General features: G+C 45.1%; 2 pseudogenes; both read left to right on the forward strand.

The window, feature by feature from the left end:
* Positions 1–19,427, forward strand: part of LOC119332885 — a 32,917-nt pseudogene extending 13,490 nt beyond the window's left edge.
* LOC119332756 lies at positions 2,999–4,840 on the forward strand (annotated as a pseudogene).
* Positions 19,428–20,204: the final 777 nt, after the last annotated feature.

Raw genomic sequence — 20,204 nt, forward strand, 5'->3', positions numbered from 1 at the left:
CGCTTAGTAGTAGCACCCTCGCTACTACTAACAACTTAGTAGTAGCGAGGTGTAAAAATCCGCGCTACTAGTAAATAGCAGCAGCGAGAGGTATAAACTCGCGCTACTAGTAAGCGTCTGTGTATAAGCTTTTTCCTAGTAATGCTCTCTCAGGAAGACACCTATGTCAAAAAAAATCACGAGCCGTTGAAAACTGCCCTTTGCCCTCTGCATGGTACATTTATCATGGTACTATTGCACCGTTCGTACGAATCAGTCAGCATGACACTTTAACGTTGTTGTTACCACAAGCGACCTGCCGCCAGCGGCGAGTGACTCCGATCTTGAGCAGTGTTGAGGTTAGCGCGAAAGATGGAGCGAATGCGGCGGAGGCCCGTGGTGAGCGCCAAAGACCGAATTGCGAGTCAAGCTGTTGTATGGGCGTCTACAAGTGGCGACGGCAGCAAGGGGAGTAGCACCAACTTGCATTAAGGATTTGCATCTATTAATATAATGGTGTACTAAGCGAGAATGGACGTTTGGCTCTCAGCCTCCATGGAGGCCGATATTTTGAAAAATATCCAAAATTCGAAAATTTCGGTTTCAAAAAAATATGAAACAAATGGTACAAGTAAACATGGATGGGAGGCATATGTGTGTAAAATTTCAGGATGAAATACGTTGAAATGCGACCTGTAAAAAGATAAATTCATGGTTTTGGAGGATCAATAGTATCATGTGTTAAAAAGCCTCAGATTTGTCTTTTTTGCGCATCTCTCATTTTAACGTATTTCATCCTGAAAATTTACACCGTTGTGCACTATACCTTCATCTATCTCTGTATTTTTTCTTTGGAATTATTGAAATGTAAAAATATGAATTTTCATTAATTTTGATTTTTGCATTTGGAGGCATCCATGGAGCTCGGCCTTCAAAAGCAATTTCCGCGTACTAAGCTCCCAAGATTTGAATTCTTGTATTATGTCAAGGGTTGTGGATTGATGGGGCCCGTCTGTAAGGGGGTGCGTGTGTCATTTTTATTCTCTTTTCTATTTTTATATTTCCCTTCTTCACATTTTCACTCATGAATATTTATTAAAATTTGTTCACTATTAAGATACAAAGGTCTAGATTTGGAGCCTCCTCAAGCATTAAGGGCTCTGAGGTTGCTGGGCCCTCCCTGTAAGGGTGTGTGTCATCTTTTTTATTCTATTTTTAATTTAATTTTTCACATCTTAAATCATGAATGTTTAATAAAATTTGTGACCATTTGAAAAATTCCAGACCACCTTTTAAATTCATGATTTTTTAGTTTGTGAATATTTTAAAGTTCACATTTTTTTAAAGGTTGTGAACATATTTTAAATTTGCTAAGTTTATTCCAAATTTGTTAATATTTTCTAAAATACTTGAATATTTTCTGTATTTTAGCGTACTTGCCTCTAGTGTGAATTCATCTATTTATCAAATGTGTATAATTGTCACCAGTGGCTTGCACATGAGAACAAGCAGAGATTGTTTCTTTTGGTGTTTTTAGGTTGTTCATAGTGGGGAGTAACTTGTACTAGTGTCATGCATATGACACTAGTTTAAGTTACTATCCTCATAGTGCAAAGTAATATAGTAGTAGTATCATAGATGGCTTCATTTATTAGCTTGTAGACTCATTTTTTCTCGAAAAGCGCTATGTTACAGTAACATATTATGTTACTCTAAACACCTCTTTTCTCATTAATTACATGACACGTAAGCAAATTGTCTTGAAATGTGCTATATTATTAGTTAAGTTACTCCCACTATGACCAGTCTTATTCAAGTTTTTGTTTCTTGGTGTATGTACGCGTGGATCTAGATGATTTATAAAATTTAACTAGCAAGAGAGTACTAACCCCATGTACTTCCTCCGTCACGGTTTAGAAGGCGCGCTTGGAAATTCTCTGGAACCTAGGTGGTTATCTATTGGTTGTGAGATGGGCTAAACAATAGCATTCACACTACGCATGCATATAGAAATAGTATATCGAAGTACTAATTAGCTACTAGAAATAAATGCAATGCACCCTAAACCTTGTCTATTGTGGAAATGCACGCAAATTTAACTGTGCCTTTTAAACTGTGACGGAGGAAGTACTATTGCGGCATGGTTAACATTATGCAACGTGAATCTAGAGGCCACTTAAGGTTAATTAACCCTCAGAATCCTATCAAAAGTACTTCCTCCGTCACAGTTTAGAAGGCACAGTTAAATTTGCGTGCGTTTCCACAATAGATAAGGTTTAGGGCGCATTGCATTTATTTCTAGTAGCTAATTAGTACTTCGATATACTATTTCTATATGCATGCGTAGTGTGAATGCTATATTTTAGCCCATCTCACAACCAATAAATAACCACCTAGGTTCCAGAGAATTTCCAAGCGCGCCTTCTAAACTGTGACGGAGAAAGTAGTAAATCTCAAGTCGTAGACTGTCGGTTGTCGGCCTTAGGCTGGTCACAATGGGCAAGAACATAGTTTAGTAACTTACACACTTTCCTAGACTATGTTACTACCTCCACAGTGGGTAGGAACATCTATGTAGTGTCATGCAACAATGTATTTATTATGTTATAGACTCATTGTTTCTTGGAGTGTGTGATGTTCCGGTAACTTAGAGGGTGTTTGGATCACTAGTGACTAGAGACTAGAGACTAGTAGTAGTCACTTTTAGTCAGTAAACCTCCAAACACCCCTGACTAATGGGTGACTAAAACTAGTTTAGTCCCTAGTCACCCCACCCCAACTAAAAGTGACTAAAGTCTCTCCTCTAATTAATTGGCGGGCCCATCCTGTTGCGGGCAACGCATCTACCGCCCCATCCCCTTCGCACGCAGGCAGGGGGCAGCCGCTCCCCTTTCCACTCCGCCGCTTCCCTTTCCACCGTCGCCGCCGCGGCAGCACTCCGCCCCGCCGCTCCCGCGTCAGTACTCCCTCCGCACCGCGCCCGCAGCACTCCGCCGCGCCGCGCTCCCGCGTCCATACCATGGACGGCGACGGCGAACTCCCCTTCGATTTCTTCTCGCAGACGGCGTCTTCCGGTGCTGCGGTGCACCACATCGACGAGGACGGGTGGGGGATGACGCCCCCTCGTCTCCGGGGATCCGCCGGCCGCGGCTCGGTGGCAGGGGGGGCTCGGCCGCGGCTCGGTGGCCGGGGGGCTCCGCGCTCCCATCGGGTTGGAGAACATCGACCTCAACGGCAACTCCGCCGTTGCCGCCTCCTACCCCAACATGGGCATGTACACGCACCTTTTTCATCCCGGGAGTGCGGCCGGCCATGGTGTGCCCCTCCAGCGGACCAGATCGGACGGCGTGGCGCAGCGGCAGGGTCGTCCACCTCGCCAAGGTCTCCCCCCAGTGAGGGCCCCAGATCGTCGTGCCAAGCAGGTCGTCGCGACGTCGGGACGAGGTGGTGCTGGTTCAAGTCGCTCAGGCAGCGGCAGGCAGCACCGATCATGGTAGAAGATATTGAGGAAGAAGATGAACCAGCTGAAGAAGATGTTCAGGCAGAGGAAGACGACAGCATGCTGAACCAGCATATCTAGGTACAATATTTGTCCAATTGTTGTGTTTTCTTGAATGAATGTATGTTAAGTGGAAAGTAGAAAGTAGAAACTACAGCTTGTTAAGTGGAAAGTAGAAAGTAGAAACTACAACAAGGTGTTCAGTTTGGACAAATGAAAGAAAATACTTGTTCATGCTACTTGTTCTGTCATATTTATAAAAAATAGTACAGTATCTGAAATAGTACTTGTTCTGTTTTCTCATACATTTTTCTTAATAGAGGCCAAAAAGCAAGGCTAACTGGACAGACAGAAATACATTGACTTTATGTGAAATAGCTTGTGAGGAAATAGATGCTGGCAATTACGCTGGTAGAGTTTGGAGCCCTCAGGCATACAAGAATATGAGGGAGAAATATTGGGAAGGGCAAAGCTGTGGCATCCAGGCAGGGAATTCAGGAACAAAATAACTAACTTGAAGGGCTTGTACAATGATTGGGTATGGTTGCAGCAGCAAACCGGCTGCGGCCGCGGCTTAGATGGCGAAGTGACGGCAACTGCAGATTGGTGGGAGAAAGAAATCAAGGTATTTTTGCTTATATTCTTGCTCCCTCTCCTTCAAGTGTTCATTTTTGCTTATGTTCCAATGACAGAAGATATATATGCTGATTTCTTTCTATTATTTCTTTTCAGGACATACCAAATCTCAAGAAATTTAGAAATGGTAATCCTGAGTATATGCCCCTGTTACATGAGATATTTCATGAGGTCGCTGTGGATGGTTCATCTGCTTATGTTCCTGGGACAGAAGATTGTTTGGAGTTAAATAATGATGATGACCTGGATGGCAATGAAGGCTTTGTGTCCAGCCCTATGAGTACCAACACTCAAAAGAGAGGGAGCCGCTCAGAGTTAAGGAGTATAGCTAGTAGTCCTTCAAAGAGAAGCAAAACTTTAGACAACATGCCTCGTACTCAAGGCAAAACTCGGGGTCCATTTGTAAAATATATGAAGGACACTGAAACTAAGTTGGAGAAGGAAAGTGAGAAAACAAACTCTATTTTGCAGGCTCTTGTGAACCAAGGCAATGAAAAGGTTAGGAGAAGTGAGGAACGTGCTCAGTCAGTAAAAAACTGTCAGAACCTTGCCATTGGGTGTGGAGCATCAGAAGAGTCAGTTGAGTACTTTGTTGCTTGTGATTTATTCAAGGAGAAACACAACAGAACTGTCTTCCAGAACATGAAGACCCCTGAAGCTAGGTTGATATGGTTGAAGAGATGGTGCAGGGCAAAGAACATGTATGCAGCAGATGGCGAGATATGAAGGCAGAATGATCTGTGTCAGCTAGTCTTGTGTCTTGAGTCATGTGTGTCCTCTTGTGTCTTGAGTCATGTGTGTCCTCTTGTGTCTTGAGTCGTGGATGACATGATTTGTGGACTAATGTGGCCTTAATCATTATGTTTCTGGACAAATTATTATCTACCGATCTGTGTATTTGCATGTGTTGATGATATGTTCATTATGTCTGTAGACTTCATGATTTCTATTTGTTTGTGCTTTTCTTGCAGAATGAGGATGAATCTAGTGATGAGGACAGTACAGACCAAGATGATGAGTCTAGTGATGAGGACAGGACTGATGAAGATGATGACTCTAGTGATGAGGAAGAAGAATATACAAGGACCAATAGAGTGCTAGCACTACTTCAGTTGAGGCGGCAGAGGCTCAACAAACTAGGTATGGTCGCCCACATGTTTGGTATGTACTACATGGATCGTTTCATGGTTAAAGGGGAAAGGAGACTTTTAAAAGCTAAAGAGTCTGGATATGAATGGGTAGTGAGAACTCTAGGAAACAGAACATATTGCTACAAAATGTTTAGGATGTACCCACCGGTGTTTGATAAAGTACATAATCTGCTAGTGGAGTCTTATGGACTGAAGTCAACCAAGAAAATGTCATCAGTTGAGAGTTTAGCTCTCTTTTTATATATAGTTGGATCTCCCCAATCTGTTAGACATGCAAAGAATCGGTTTATCAGGTCCATGGAGACAGTCAGTAGAAAGTTTAACAAAGTTTTGGAATGTATGGTTAAGCTTTCCATTGACATCATTAAGCCACGAGATCCTGAATTTAGAGTTGTCCATGAAAGGTTAAGAGGTGCTCAGTGGTACCCATGGTTCAATGATTGCATTGGAGCAATAGATGGGACTCATGTGCCGGTTGTGGTGCCACCAAACAAGGTTCCACAGTATTTAAGCAGACATGGTTACTGTAGTCAGAATGTTATGGCTGTGTGTGATTTCGACATGAGATTCACTTTTGTGCTTGCGGGGTGGCCTGGATCGGTCCATGATATGAGGCCATTCAAGGATGCTCTTAGCCGGTTTGATCACAAGTTTCCACATCCACCTTCAGGTACGAAACTTGATACTCAGTACAATAGTTTTATGCCTTACATTGACATTTGCTAAAATGCATTGCCATGAACAGGGAAATTTTATCTTGTTGACTCGGGCTACCCCAACAAACAGGGTTATCTTGCACCGTATAGGGGCCAAAAGTATCATTTTCAAGAGTTCCATCAAGGCACCATGCCGAGAGGTAAAAAGGATCACTTCAATTATACTCATTCTAGACTACGCATTGTCATTGAGCGTTGTTTTGGAGTCTTGAAAAATAAGTGGAGGATTCTTTTCAAAGTACCAAGTTATCCTCTACGCAAGCAAACAAAAATTATTGTGGCATGCATGGCCTTGCACAATTTTATTCGCGAAAGTCATTTGGCGGACAAGGAATTCGATAGGTGTGACAATGATGAGAGTTATCAACCTCTCCTTGAGGAAACAAGGAGGAGGAGGCGTCGTAACACTAGGGGTGAAGAAATGGAGCTAGATTCAGTGGATATGAATCGAGTGAGAGATACGATTGCTGATGGTTTGTTCAACAGGCGTTGAGAAATTTCTGATGTTATTTATTTCGTTTCCAACATGTAACGTTATGGGACAATTTTAGTTTTCTTATGTGTGGACAGTTTTGATTTCCTTATGGGACAATTTCGTGAGGGATAGTCTGGTGCTTGTGTTGCTTGCGTGAGGAGAAAAAAAAAGGTATTGAGAGCTGCTGTTGCATGGCGTGAGGGAGAAAAGGAACAGGACTTTGCTGCTTTCCCTCCTTGCGCGGGAGTATAGCGGTAGTTGCTGTTGCACAAGGGAGAGAAGAGAGATAAATGGAAGGGAGAGAGAAGAATTTAATACTGAAACATTTAATGCTGACTAGTAGTAGTCACCTTCCAAACAGGGCCTGACTAAAAACTTTTAGTCTGACTACTACTAGTCACATAACTAGAGAGTATCCAAACACCCTCTTAGCTAGTTACCACAAGCACCTCTCTCTTCATTAAATATGTGACACATAAGCAAAGTTGTATTGAAGTGTGTGATGTTACTCCTAAGTTCCTCCCCATTGTGACCAGCCTAACCTTGAATCTAGGCGATTAATTAATGCCCCTCGTAATCAACCCTCTAGGGTACATTGCCATGGCTCCATTTTCACTACTAACCCCTCTCAGTAGCCAATATGTATTAAAAAACTAATCTTCATTGTTGCACACATTTGCAGGATTTTTTTGGTGGAGGGATAGAGATCTGCGCACACTCAAGCGGAATTCAACGAGGCTGGTGCATGGCCTCAGGCTGAATGCAGTGGGTTGTGCGCTTTGATAATGGCTGAAAAGTGAAGATTTTCGGTCTACTCCAAGCACATGCATGCTCCAACTTTCAGGTACATGTCTCTCTCCAACCTCAGTTTTCCTCCCTACATTTTTACTATGAAATCATAGGAAAGAATGCTCTTTACTGAATGAGCAATAGAATTAGTATCTAAACGATTTACTTTTTTTTCTTATATTCTTCCATTCCAACATGCTATCTAACTCGGAGGCTCTGACCTATGTAATGCCCACATTACATGCACCTTACAAACCTAACTGGGCCCCAAGGTAAAAGGTTGATCAGTAAAGTAATAGATGGCCGGATTAATGGTGAGCGCTTCTACTGGAATGATGAGATAACTCCTGGGTATGCTGGCCACCCTCATGGTGACGAGTTCACCAAGCTCATAAACTTGCGGAAGGAGGTAAGTTCATGTTCATCAGTGAGGAGCTTACCAGCATGAAGAATGCCCTTGAGAGACTTTCAGATTTGGATGAGCTAGACAAGCAAACCAAATGATGCAACCGTCGACAGAAAAACGATGGCGTGAATAACTTTTCCAATCTTTCACAGTACGATGTCACTTGAAATGACGTGGCGCTCACGATCTTGTAGATGCAATCACCATGAAAAACAACATTGAACAAATCGAAAACTAGGTTTACCAGATACAAACCTAATTAAACAACACGCACACCACCTGTGGGAAGGACGTGGACGGTCTGAAAGAACCAACAGCGAACTAGAGGCCTCGCCTCCAATCTCCGCGCTGAAACACACAAAGAATTCAGCTTTTCAACTTGTATCAACGTATGGTTGGGATGGTTGGGTGGATAGTGGTATCCCCAGATGATATGCCGGCTCACTCTCTCTAAGGTGCTCATAGGGATAGTATGTTCATATGTGCGTTCATAGAGATAAGTGTATGCACGTTTATATGAACTTTATGTTTGTACTGTGTTAAAAAAACTTGTATTATACTTGACTAGAGAACCCTTTCCTCCTCCACAAGAAACGTCTCCTTCCTCCTCCCGTCGGCGCCGCCGCAGATCCGCCCCGCCTCCGATGGCCTTTGGCCTATGGAGGTGCGGAGGATCTCGGCCCCCCGCCGGCGGGAGGGACCCCGTTCTTGTTTTTGCTAGGTTGAACGTCTTGGTTGGGGCTGTTTGGCGGCGGCGATGTCCCTCCGTAGCAATAATGTCTCCCACGTTCTATCTCCGTCCCGATGATGCGAATAGCATTGTCGGAGGATGTGTGGAGGTGTGTCTCCGTCGGATCTCATGTGATTCGGTCGGTGCTGGTCTTCGGTGGATCTCTTTGGATCCAGTTTTTGTTTGTCTTCGTTCGTGTGGTTCCAGGTTTGATCTTTCCAATTTACAACTCTCTTCATCGGCGATGGTTGCTGCTTCGGTGTGTTGGTCCTTTGGGGCCTTAGCACGACGACTTCCCGACTGTCTACTACAACAAGGTTTGCCCGGCTCCGGTGATGGAGGGGTGATGACGGCGGCGCGCCTTCGGCTCGCTCCAGTGCTTGTAGTCGTCGCTAGGTGGTCCATAGACCTAGTTGTAATTTTTATTACCTCTTGTGTTCTCTGTACTGCCATGATTGATGAATAGATTGGAAATTTCTCTCGCAAAAAAAAAAACTTGTATCAATTAGTCATGGAAAGATACCCGACGCAAAAACTACTCCGTTACATGAGGCGCAACATCTTTCATTATGGTGCACGCAGGTCACGTACGCGGTAAATCTGACAGATTTTCTAAATTGGTTACCAAACGGACTTAAACTAGAGAAATACTAGGACTCTCTCCTACTTGACTAATCTGTAATTAACAAACTTAAAAAAGTCCGGCCACGCTCATCACAAAAGTCCAAACGAACTAGTACTCTTGAATTTGCATAACTAGCACACGCACCTACAGTACTCCGTCACGTCAACACGGTGGTGTTTTGAACTTGGGCTCAACTTCATCTATAGATAAAACTAGCACAAATGTCCGTGCGTTGCAACGGATGAAAACATTGATTTCTAATTCCTATATATCAAGGTTGGCCTGGTCAAGAAACAATGTTGTGCAAGAACAGTTGTGATGACAAAAAATATATCAATTTGGGGATCACCTCGTCAGCTCACCACATGGGTATGATTGTTTTACATAAACACATAGAAAAGATATAATAGCACAAATTAATTTGACTAAACAACATTAACTTGAGATTATTTATTCTATAATGGTGAAGGAAGTGGCAAATTCATTTCTGAAGAGAAAATACATTTGTCCAAAAAGTAATAGCTGCTTCTTTTACATAAACACATAGAAAAGATTGAAGTAAATATTCTTCACATAGAATGCATATGGGTACTTTTGGATTTTTGAATAAACGTTAACAAATGTTTATGATGGTAGAACCACTATATGCACATAAGATATAATAGCACAAATGCCCGTGCGTTGCAACGGGAGACATTGTTATATGTTTCATGTCTTCATCTATTTACGTCCATCCTCCTTTTAGTCCACCACGCGTCGGTGCATTGCAATGGAATAAGAATTCCTCGCACTTCTATGCATTTTGTAATAATAATAATAATAACTATGACCAAGTGATACATTTATTTACAAACCACGTTAAATATCCTGACAGGTCATCAACATTTTTTCCTATGCCCAAGAACGTTCCATATAATTATGTCTATATTATATATTTTTAAATCACTCAGCCTCTCATTTATTCCCTTGAGGATAAATCTAAATCACCACTCATCCTTTGCTTTGTTAATTCCCTAAGCAGCTCTTTGACTCCTGACTACTCAAGAACGTATTTAAACTGATGGAAATTAATATGAGGTAGCAGGGTGGGACTATTTAAGCTTCTCGTGTTGGCGGCTCCTTTTTTACTTTTATAATTTGTCACTATTTACTGTTTGTTTATATTGTATTTGATATTTGATTATTTGTCACTGTTATTTGATATTTTGCCACTTCTTATTTGGGAATTTGATTATTTGATCATTTTATCAAAAACCAATCCTTTCAATTAAAATTTGATTGTGTTTGCCTAAAACCAGCAACCAAATTGCCATCTGTACATGTTTGACTGAAGAACAGGCCGGTCACCTAAAATTCCTCAATGTGCGTGATGAACCTAAGCTTCGTCCCTGAAGTTGCCGCCCTTGCTGCTCCCGCAGGCGCACCTTGTTGCTTGCTGCTGCCATTACAGCTCGCTGGCGACGGTCTTTGCCGCTCCGCCGCTACTTCTGCTCGTCGGTGTGTCCCTTGCTGTTGCTTCTCACTGCCAGAAGCGCCTCCACACCACTGCCATGTTGGCACCATCGTCGAGCTCGTCGGCATCAGCATGCCGCTGCATGACAAGATCAGCAGCATCGGGCTATGGCTGAACCGGATGCACAAGAACAAAAGAAGCATTCTAATGTGTCTTATGACCCCATATGCTTTGGTTTTTAAGTCCCTGCTAATCCACGTTGAATGTATATGGTTTGGTTCCTAGGAAAACATATTATGACAACAGAATATTTGTAGTTGCATGTATGTGATTCCTTCTCAACATGAACGCCAAGGAGCACTGCGTGAAAACCTTTACATGGCAGTCTTGCTGTTACTCCTGAACCCAAAACCGGCCATCTACTTGATTACTTGTCATCAAACCAAGGCGGGAGATTTCGTCGAAACTGGCAATCCAAGGCATGCCCGGCTGCCTCCACGCCGGGGGATTGGACACATGGAGGCGCAGACCATGTCCAGCGCACCGGTCTGATCACCGGGGCCGCTGGTGCTTTTTCCGGCAAAGGTGTTGTTGCCGTAGCCTCGCCTTGCCTCTCGCCAGAGCTCTCTCCTTCTCTCACACGAACGTAGAAGAAAGAAGGACGAGGAATGAGGCAGTGGACAGCAAGATATGCCCGGTCCACGAACACCGCCGGCCGCACGAACGGCCTACTTTTTCATTTTCTGAGCACGAACGCTCTTTTACAGAGACTACAACACACGGGATTTATACCCGGGCGTGCACACGACCTGGCCTTCCCACAACTCATGCATGCATGTATCTGGACGCAGCGCCCACGCAACGCCCGCCGCCAAGCTTCACGCGCATGTACGCGATCTCTTGGAGACTCGGCGTGAGCCGCCTGCTCTTCCGTTGCTTCAGCCCAGCCTCGAAGCCCACTTCGCCACGCCTCCGCGCTCCTAAGCTCCTGCGCCCGCCGCGCACGCACAACAACGGGACGCGACTGGCTCCAGCGCCCGGCGCGTCCACACCGCACGCGTCCGTCTAACCAACTCACACACACGCACGCCCGTCACGCTCCCGATCGGTCCCGCGCGCACACACGCACGCCCGACACGATCACCGTGGCTTATGCCCAACAAAAGGCACATGCGCTTCAACTTCGGCAGTAGGTTCTTCCCCCTGACGCCCGCCACCGCCACGGGCTACAGCTGCTACTGCTCCTGCTAGTTGGCGCTGCATGAAGCTGGTGCTGCTCGACCGATCCCCGCCACCACGGGTTACCGCTGCTACTACTCCTGCTCGTGAGCTCTGCATGCTGCTGCTGCTCGCCGGATCCTCGTGCTGCCATCGACCGGGACCTGGTCGCGACTCACACCATGGTCGCCCCGAGTAGCCGTCTTCGTCAAGGACCAACGGTTGCGTCGCCGCAGGCAAGGATAAACTGCCGAGTTGTGTGAAGAACGCGAGTCCAAAGCAGCAAAAGCTTCACCGCCGTTGCCTCCCACACAATTGCTTCTTTTTCAACCTGCTACCCCGCCGCTGCTGGTCATCCTCTTGGAGGCGCTTGAGCTGGGGATGGGTGCGCCACAGGAGGAAACCATCTGACCGTACACAAGGAGCCCGCACAGACGTGGTTATCGTTTGTGTCGGGTCCTTTTAAATCTCAGCCATCAATTTTTATGTTTAACATAAAATGAACGGACATAAAGAGGCGACTTATGGAGAACTATGAAATCCTCCGTCCTTTAATATTAGGTAAAGATAAAGATTTGGATTGCAATTTCTCCAATAAAAATATGTGTCACCCTCTTGCTGCCATAATAAAACTTGCTCGGCTCGTGTACAACCCGGTTGGCGCTATGAAGAAAATATTCCTTTCTTTCCTGGCGCAATGCAAGTACTACATATTTCTCCTTTCTTCCTCCGTCAGCCATATCAACGACATCATTAGCGACGGTATATGAGGTCACATCACCAAAGGGTGGATAGACCAAGTGAGGGATATGTCATATGGCATTGAGGACATCATCGATGGCTTCGTGCGCTCTGTTCGGGCAAAAAGTGAAACCGATGATTTTGAAAGGAAGACTGCGCGACTCCTTAAAAAGTTGAGAGCCCACCACCAAATTGCCGGACGGATCAATGAGATCAAGTCACTTGTGCTTGAGACAAGTGCACGGCACCAAAGGTACAAACTTATATTCCAGCATCAAGTGATGTAGCCATTGACCCACGAGTTGCGACACTATATGAAAATGCAGCTAACCTTGTTGGTATGGAAGGACCAACAATGAGCTTATCAATTAGCTCATAGACACCCCACAGTTTTTGTTGGCTCATAGACAGGGAGAAGCAATTGAAGGTGGCATCGATTGTGGGATTTGGAGGTCTACGCAAAACTACACTTGCCAACGTGGTATATGATAAGCTCAAGGGCGACTTTGACAATTATGCTTTTGTGCCAATATCTCAAAAGCCAGACATCACAAAATTTCTCTGTGGTTTACTCTACGAACTTGGGGGTGTACAATCGTTTAATGATTGTGAGTTAAATGTTGTTCTTAACAAGCTGAGAGGACATCTACTGAATAAGAGGTACTTAGTTTAGTTTCTCTGTTGATGTTGGGCTACGTCGTACGTCTATAATGTTTCTCAAAATATATTTTGTCAGTTTTGAAAACAATTACTGAAGTAGCAAGGGTATATAACGTACATAAACAATCAGATGTTCCTCTTATGAGCAAATCATTAATATGAATTGTAGTTGCATTTAATAACCTCATCTGAGTAAATATCTTGATATGAATTGTGTGCTACTTATGCCTGGACATAAATTATCAAACATAAAATGCCCCATACTTCTAGTTCATATACGATTTTCCCATAGTTTCATTTATTAATCTAGTACTACCAGCTAAGAAATGTGGTTAGTTTTTCTTCGGAGAAAGGCCATGAGGTGGGCACCATGAGGTGGTGGGCTGGCCAGCAAGGGCTTGAGCCTCACTTCTGTCTAATTAAATCTGGTCTCTAGTTCCTCCTAGTACCTACTCATTGTTTTAGCTTTTTCTTTAATCACTCTGAACATTAGCTTGAATACAATAATTTTCAGTTAATTCCACATTTTAAAGACAATTTTTAATTTGTGCTACTTAGCTTAACACTAACGAGTTATTTGACACGTACTTGAATTGTACTTGATGATATATGAGATGCACAAGTATGGGGTATTACTAAATGTGCTTTCCCAGAAAATGATCTTGGCAGCAGACTAATAGCAACTACAAGAATTCAGGATGTGGCTAAGGCTTGTAGCTCCTGTCGACATGATTACATTCTACAGATGATGCCCCTTAGCAATGAAGATTCGAGAAGATTGTTCTTTGGTAGGATGTTTGACTCGGAAAAAGCCTGCCCTCACCAGATTGAAGATATTTCAGTTGAAATTCTCAAAACATGTGGTGGTTTGCCTCTTGCGACTATCATCATATCAGGCATGTTAGCGAGTGAAGGTTCCAACCAAGTGGAGTGGGAACATGTACGGAATTCTGTTAGAATAAAACACTAATGCAAAATCATAGACGACACACCGAGGCACGATATTTGTTAACGAGGTTCACCAATATGGCTACATCCCCGGGGCATGACTACGGGCGCTCCTCCCCCCGGCCGCCCGGGCGCCGGCACAAGCCGTTGGCTCCCCCGCGTACCTGTTGCTATCAAGTCGTCATATGTTACAATGTGTGGTGTCCCTCCGTATATAAGAGGCCTAGGATACAAGTATCCAACTCCTACACAATTCGTACCTAACCACACCAATTACAACTCCAAGTCCACGTAACCCCTTGCGTACATAATATTCGACACAAATATAACAAACTCCACTTTGGCGAATATTCTCCACCACTTAGAAGTCGTCCATACTCGAACCTCCATGTACTCCGGACTTGAGTTGTCTCCTTTGTAGCTTACTAAGAGCTACCCGACGGGCTAGACCCGCCGCCACCGTGGGACTTCACTGCTACTCCTGCAGCTCCACTCTTCATGGCTCCACTTGCAATAGTGCTCCCTTGCAACTTGTAAAGATATGAAGCCGTCCTCTCTCCTATCATCACGGTCACCCCATATTTCATGATTTTCATGGTCCTCTTATCCCGATCAGAATGGAATTCCATACCACCATCATGAAGAACACCAAGCGAAATTAGATTTCTCCTCAGCCCCGGCACATGCCTGACTCCTCAAAGCATCCGCTCAACTCCGTCAAACATCTTGATTTTGATGTCACCTACTCCAGCAACACGATAACCTGTATCATCGCCCACATAGGCTAAACCAAACTCACCAGACTTGTACGAAGAGAACCACTCCATGTTGGGCGTCGCATGAAAAGAGCAAGCTGAATCCAACATCCACGCTTCAGCTTTTGTTGACCGCATGTTTGATGCTACGAGAACATCACTACTGTTGTCTGAGTCATCACCATGAGTAGTCGCATTATCACTTGCCCCACCCTTCAGTTCTGGGCATTCCCTCTTTATATGTCCCCAGTCCTTGCACCTGTAGCACTGCACCTTTTTCTTCTTTTTCTTCTCCGCCTCTTGTCCCTTCCTGATCTGATAACCTTTAACTGCCAACCCCAAACCTTGAGTACTCTCCTCTGTAGCATTCTTTTGCTTCCTCAACTCATGCCTAAGCAACGCTGCAGTGACTTCCTCATTATTGACGGTTGTCTTTCCATGTGTCAATGTAATGACCAAATGCTCATAGGACGGTGGCAACGAAACAAGAAGAAGTAGTGCCTTATCCTCGTCCTCAATCTTCACATCCAGACGCGCTAGATCCGTGACCAACTGATTAAAGGCATTCACATGCTCCACAAGATCCGACCCCTCCTACATCTTCAGCCCATAGAACTTTTGCTTCAAATACAGCTTATTGGTCGCTGACTTGGACATATAACGATTTGCCAACTTGTCCCAAATCCCCTTAGGAGTATCTTCGTCCATGACATGATACATGACCTGATCCGCAAGACAAAGCCATATGGTAGCGGCCGCCTGCACTTGCATATCCTCCCACGCATCGTTGTCAACCTTGGCCGGCTTCGTTTCCTGCAAACCCTTCAAGATTCTCTGTTGCGCCAGAATATCCTTGACTCTTGTCTGCCATAGACCGAAGTTACCCGTGCCATCGAATTTCTCTGAATCAAACCTGGTGAATCCCGGCGCCATGCCGAGCCGCGATCTAACCGACCTGTTGCCGCCGGTCTTACCGCCCTTTTCCTCCGCGACTTCCTCACGAAAAAGATCACTGATCCCGTATTCCTCGTCTGAAGCCACGCCGCAGTCCACGATCTACCAAGAAAACTGACTTAGCACCGTCCCTGTCCGCCCTTTAGAAATTGCCGTGAAGCCTCTCGCCGTAACACAGACCGATATCTGCCTAGCCGAATCGCTCCACCTTTTCCCTGAACTTGCAGACTAACCTTTTGTTTGGTGCCTTCGCTGCCTCGGTCGCCAGCCTTTTATTACTGCTGGATCCACCTACGGCCTTGCCTATTCTTTCCCTGACACACGGACCGAGTTCAACTTTGTCACGATTCGCCCGGCCTTTGCCAAACCAAATCTCCCACGGATTTATGCATGCACACGTCTCTTATTTTCTTTTTTCTAATCATAATCATATCCAGCAGACTTGTCCCTGGACCAAAACATGCACGCACGTACACCTTCTTGTAAAAAAGGATCCGCTGCATGTTAATCCTCCGGACTCCTGCCTCAGCATGACTTTACTTTTCCTTGTGCGCTGCACCCTTCCGCTGCTCCGAAACCGGTTGCAACACGCCTCTTCGAGGCTCCGGCGGCCGTCTCGCGAACGAACGCCGACAACTGAATCCTGACTTTCCTTCTCTCGTTCCGTGCATCTCGGAAAAAACCTCGCCGCCGTATCCGACGAACAGCTTACGCCATCACCTCTGATCTTGGTTCTCGCCAGCGATCTGTACTGCCCCGTCGCGCGTACTCACCGACGCCAACCCTGCCGTAACAGTCGCCACCTTGCGCATCGTCCATGCACGAGCCGTGCCATACCCTGGCCACCCGCGTCCGCAGTGCCGCGCTGCCGCCCTTGTACAACACCGAGCGCATCGTCTCGATGCTCTCACACTCCGATCTATCCGGCCGTCCCCCACGTCTGGTCGCCGGTCTGATCGCGAGCCGAATTTGTCGCCTCCCAACGTCTTCAACAGCCACTACGCCGGTCCAATCGCCATGTCTAGCCGATCCTTACCGGCCGCAGCCCATCAAACGGTTCAGGCCTCCTGCCCGAAGTGTCCGACACCACCGATCGCATCCGCGATCGCCGCCATGCTCCACCTTGCGCCAATCGAACGTTCCCTGGCACCCGTCGAGCATGATCCTCGTACCTCCGAATGATCTTCCACACAGCCTTCTCGCAACCTTGCTCATGATACCACTTGTTAGAATAAAACACTAATGCAAGATCATAGACGACACACCGAGGCACGATATTTGTTAACGAGGTTCACCAATATGGCTACATCCCCGGGGCATGACTACGGGCGCTCCTCCCCAAGATACCGCAACACCGGCCGCCCGGGCGCCGGCACAAGCCGTTGGCTCCCCCGCGTACCTGTTGCTATCAAGTCGTCATATGTTACAATGTGTGGTGTCCCTCCGTATATAAGAGGCCTAGGATACAAGTGTCCAACTCCTACACAACTCGTACCTAACCACACCAATTACAACTCCAAGTCCACGTAACCCCTTGCGTACATAATATTCGACACAAATATAACAAATTCTTTGGGCTCTGGTACAAATGTCACGCTGGAAGGGATAAGGCAAATCTTAAACCTAAGCTACAAAAACTTTCCTCCTCTTCTCAAGACATGCTTGTTGTATCTTGGTATGTATTCGGAGGACTACACAATACAGAGGTCTGATTTGGAACGTCAATGGATGGCAGAGGGTTTTGTTATTAGTATGAAAAGGGACAAGATAAGGAGAAGGTTGCAAAAAGTTATTTCAATGAGCTTGTCAATAGGAGCCTTATTCAACTTGTAAAACTTGACAGTAAAGGGTTAGTGACACAATGCAAAGTACATGATATGATGCTCGATCTTATCTTGCTTAAGTCGGCAAAAGAGAACTTTATAACTATGGTGGATGGTCCACAAGCCATTAAAGGCCTGGATCACAAGGTTCGTCGGTTGTCTATCCACTTGGAGGGTGTAACTAGTGGACCAATGTTACCAGTAAATATTAGTATGTCACAAGTTCGGACAATTATGATATTTGGGTGCGTTTGGGATATACCTCTGTCAGACTTCAAGTTTCTTTGAGTTCTTTTTGTTCCCAGCAACTTACAACCCAACTTTGCTGAATTATGTAAACTACATCACCTTAGATATGTAAAGATCACAAGCGATGCCCCATTCAAGCTACCAACACATATTAGATGGTTGCAGTACTTGGAAACACTAGATGTATGGGGTTGTTCCTATGTACCATCAGATATAGTTCATCTGCCAGGCTTGTTGCTTCTGAATCTGGATTTTGTTCGAGGGTTTCCATGTCCAGGGCGTCATGAGTCTGACGGGATGGGGAAAATTAAGTCCCTGCAATATCTATATGCATTTGATTTGGAGAAGAATTCACTAGATAATGTCGAGGGCCTTGGAGAGTTGAACAATCTGAGAAATCTAACAGTCAACATGAATGCTTTTTCGGCCGACAGAGAAAGACGTATGGATGTTCTATGCTCTTCTTTGGGAAAAATTTGTGCCAACCTGGAGTACCTGAGTTTTGATATCATGGGCAGCACGGATGCCATGATGGGTCAGTCACCTCCTCCCCGCCGCCTCGAGAGACTCCACGCCTCAAGCTTCAGCGTGTTGTATACGGTCCCTAACTGGATCGGGGAACTTAGTAGCCTCCGCGAGTTGAAACTCATAGTTGATGAGCTGCCCAAGGACGGTGTTGGTATTCTGGCCGAGCTGCCCTCCCTCACTGACCTTGCTCTAGAAATCCAACTGCCAAAAAGAGGACTGACGGTTATCTATGGGAGGGCATTCCCTGTTCTAAAGCGCTTCAAATTACATATTGGCAGTGCGTTATACCTGACCTTCCAGGCTGGGGCAATACCCATGCTCCAGAGGTTCAGTGTAGAGTTCTATGCCAAAGGATCGGAGCAGGAGGAAGCTGTACTAGCTGGCTTTGAGCACTTGTTAGTGCTTGAAGAACTGTTGGCCGAAATCCTCAGCTTAGATGCTACAGAATCTGACATGAGGTGCACGGAATTTGCCTTGAGGAGTGCTACCAACATGCATCCCCGGCATCCTCGTATTAAAATCAATTGGCAGGGCTGTTACAAGGGATCGTACTCTGATGATGACTAACTCTTTGTACTCTGCAGCAAGCAGCTGGTATGTAGGTCCTAGTTTCCACCTCCGGTCTGCAACATGTGTATTATCTTGTTCATTTCTTTGTTTCAACCTAGTTATTTACATAGAACCTAACCCTGTTTAAGGTTTAGTTCCTCTGTTGCAGCTTGTGTGTTTGCAGACTTGCAGTTGATCTTAAAGTTCACGCTCTAGTTGGTTGAATGCTAACCATATGTTTTCCTAAGTATGCTTAAAATATATTTTTCTTGTTTGGTTGTGTGTTATGTTCGGATCACCGTCTCGATGGACTAATTGATTTTCTTCCGGAAACCATGACACTGCTAGATTAATGAGAGAAATGAGCAAGCAACTCGCCGAGCCAAACTACTCCTGCCTGCAGAATTTTGAGCGTTCTGACCATTCTTATTGATATTGCTTTCAGGAAATGGGGTGTACCTCAATTCTGGCAATTGGAACAACACGGTGTGGACAACATCGGGGTCAGCGCATGCAGATGAGCCAGCTGGAAGACCAAGCTAAAGCTTTTCTTCTTTTCTTCGTCCGGCCTCATTTGATCCCTTATGTCAACTTGAATAATTCTCTCATCGAGTTCCATGTTGCCTCTCGGTTTCCAACATGATGACCGCTCTAGTGATGTCTGTAATAAGGCTTTGTGATAGGGAGGAATTCGCACTTGCTGGTGCAAACTCTCTTGGCTGAGATAATATACAGGCGCTAGTCTCTGCTTCACTTGTCCAGCCTCCGAATTATCTTGGTCTTTATTTTGGTGTGTTTATTTGCTACTTGAATCGAATAAATTTTCATATCTGCTTCGTCACCATCCCATGGAACTCTCTCTTCAGGGCCGGCCCTCTCTCTTCTCCAGCAATTTTCATATCTAAAAGCATTGCTGTCAGATGGGTCCATCCAAGTGGATAACGCAAGGGGAATATGATCAGTTAAATCTCTCCTAAGTCATGTTAGTGTAGCTAAAACATTGCCGTGAGATGGGTCCATCCAAGTGGATAACACAAGGGGAATGTGATCAGTTAAATTCCTGTCAAGTCATGTGACTGTAGCTAATTAATGGACATGCTAAATCCGAGTCAGAGGACACTTAACATTATCCAATTTTTCGTATGTAGGATCATCCATTATATTAGCCCATGTAATTTTTTTTAGAAAAGGAGGATGACCCCCGGCCTCTGCATCTGGGCGATGCATACGGTCACTTTATTAATTATTAACACAAAACCTTACAAAGCCATACAACAGCAAGACTAAAGCCACCGTCTAAGCAACAACTGTCGCTACACC

Source organism: Triticum dicoccoides, chromosome 7A (genome assembly GCF_002162155.2).
Source record: "Triticum dicoccoides isolate Atlit2015 ecotype Zavitan chromosome 7A, WEW_v2.0, whole genome shotgun sequence".
Classification (NCBI taxonomy): Eukaryota; Viridiplantae; Streptophyta; class Magnoliopsida; order Poales; family Poaceae; genus Triticum; species Triticum dicoccoides.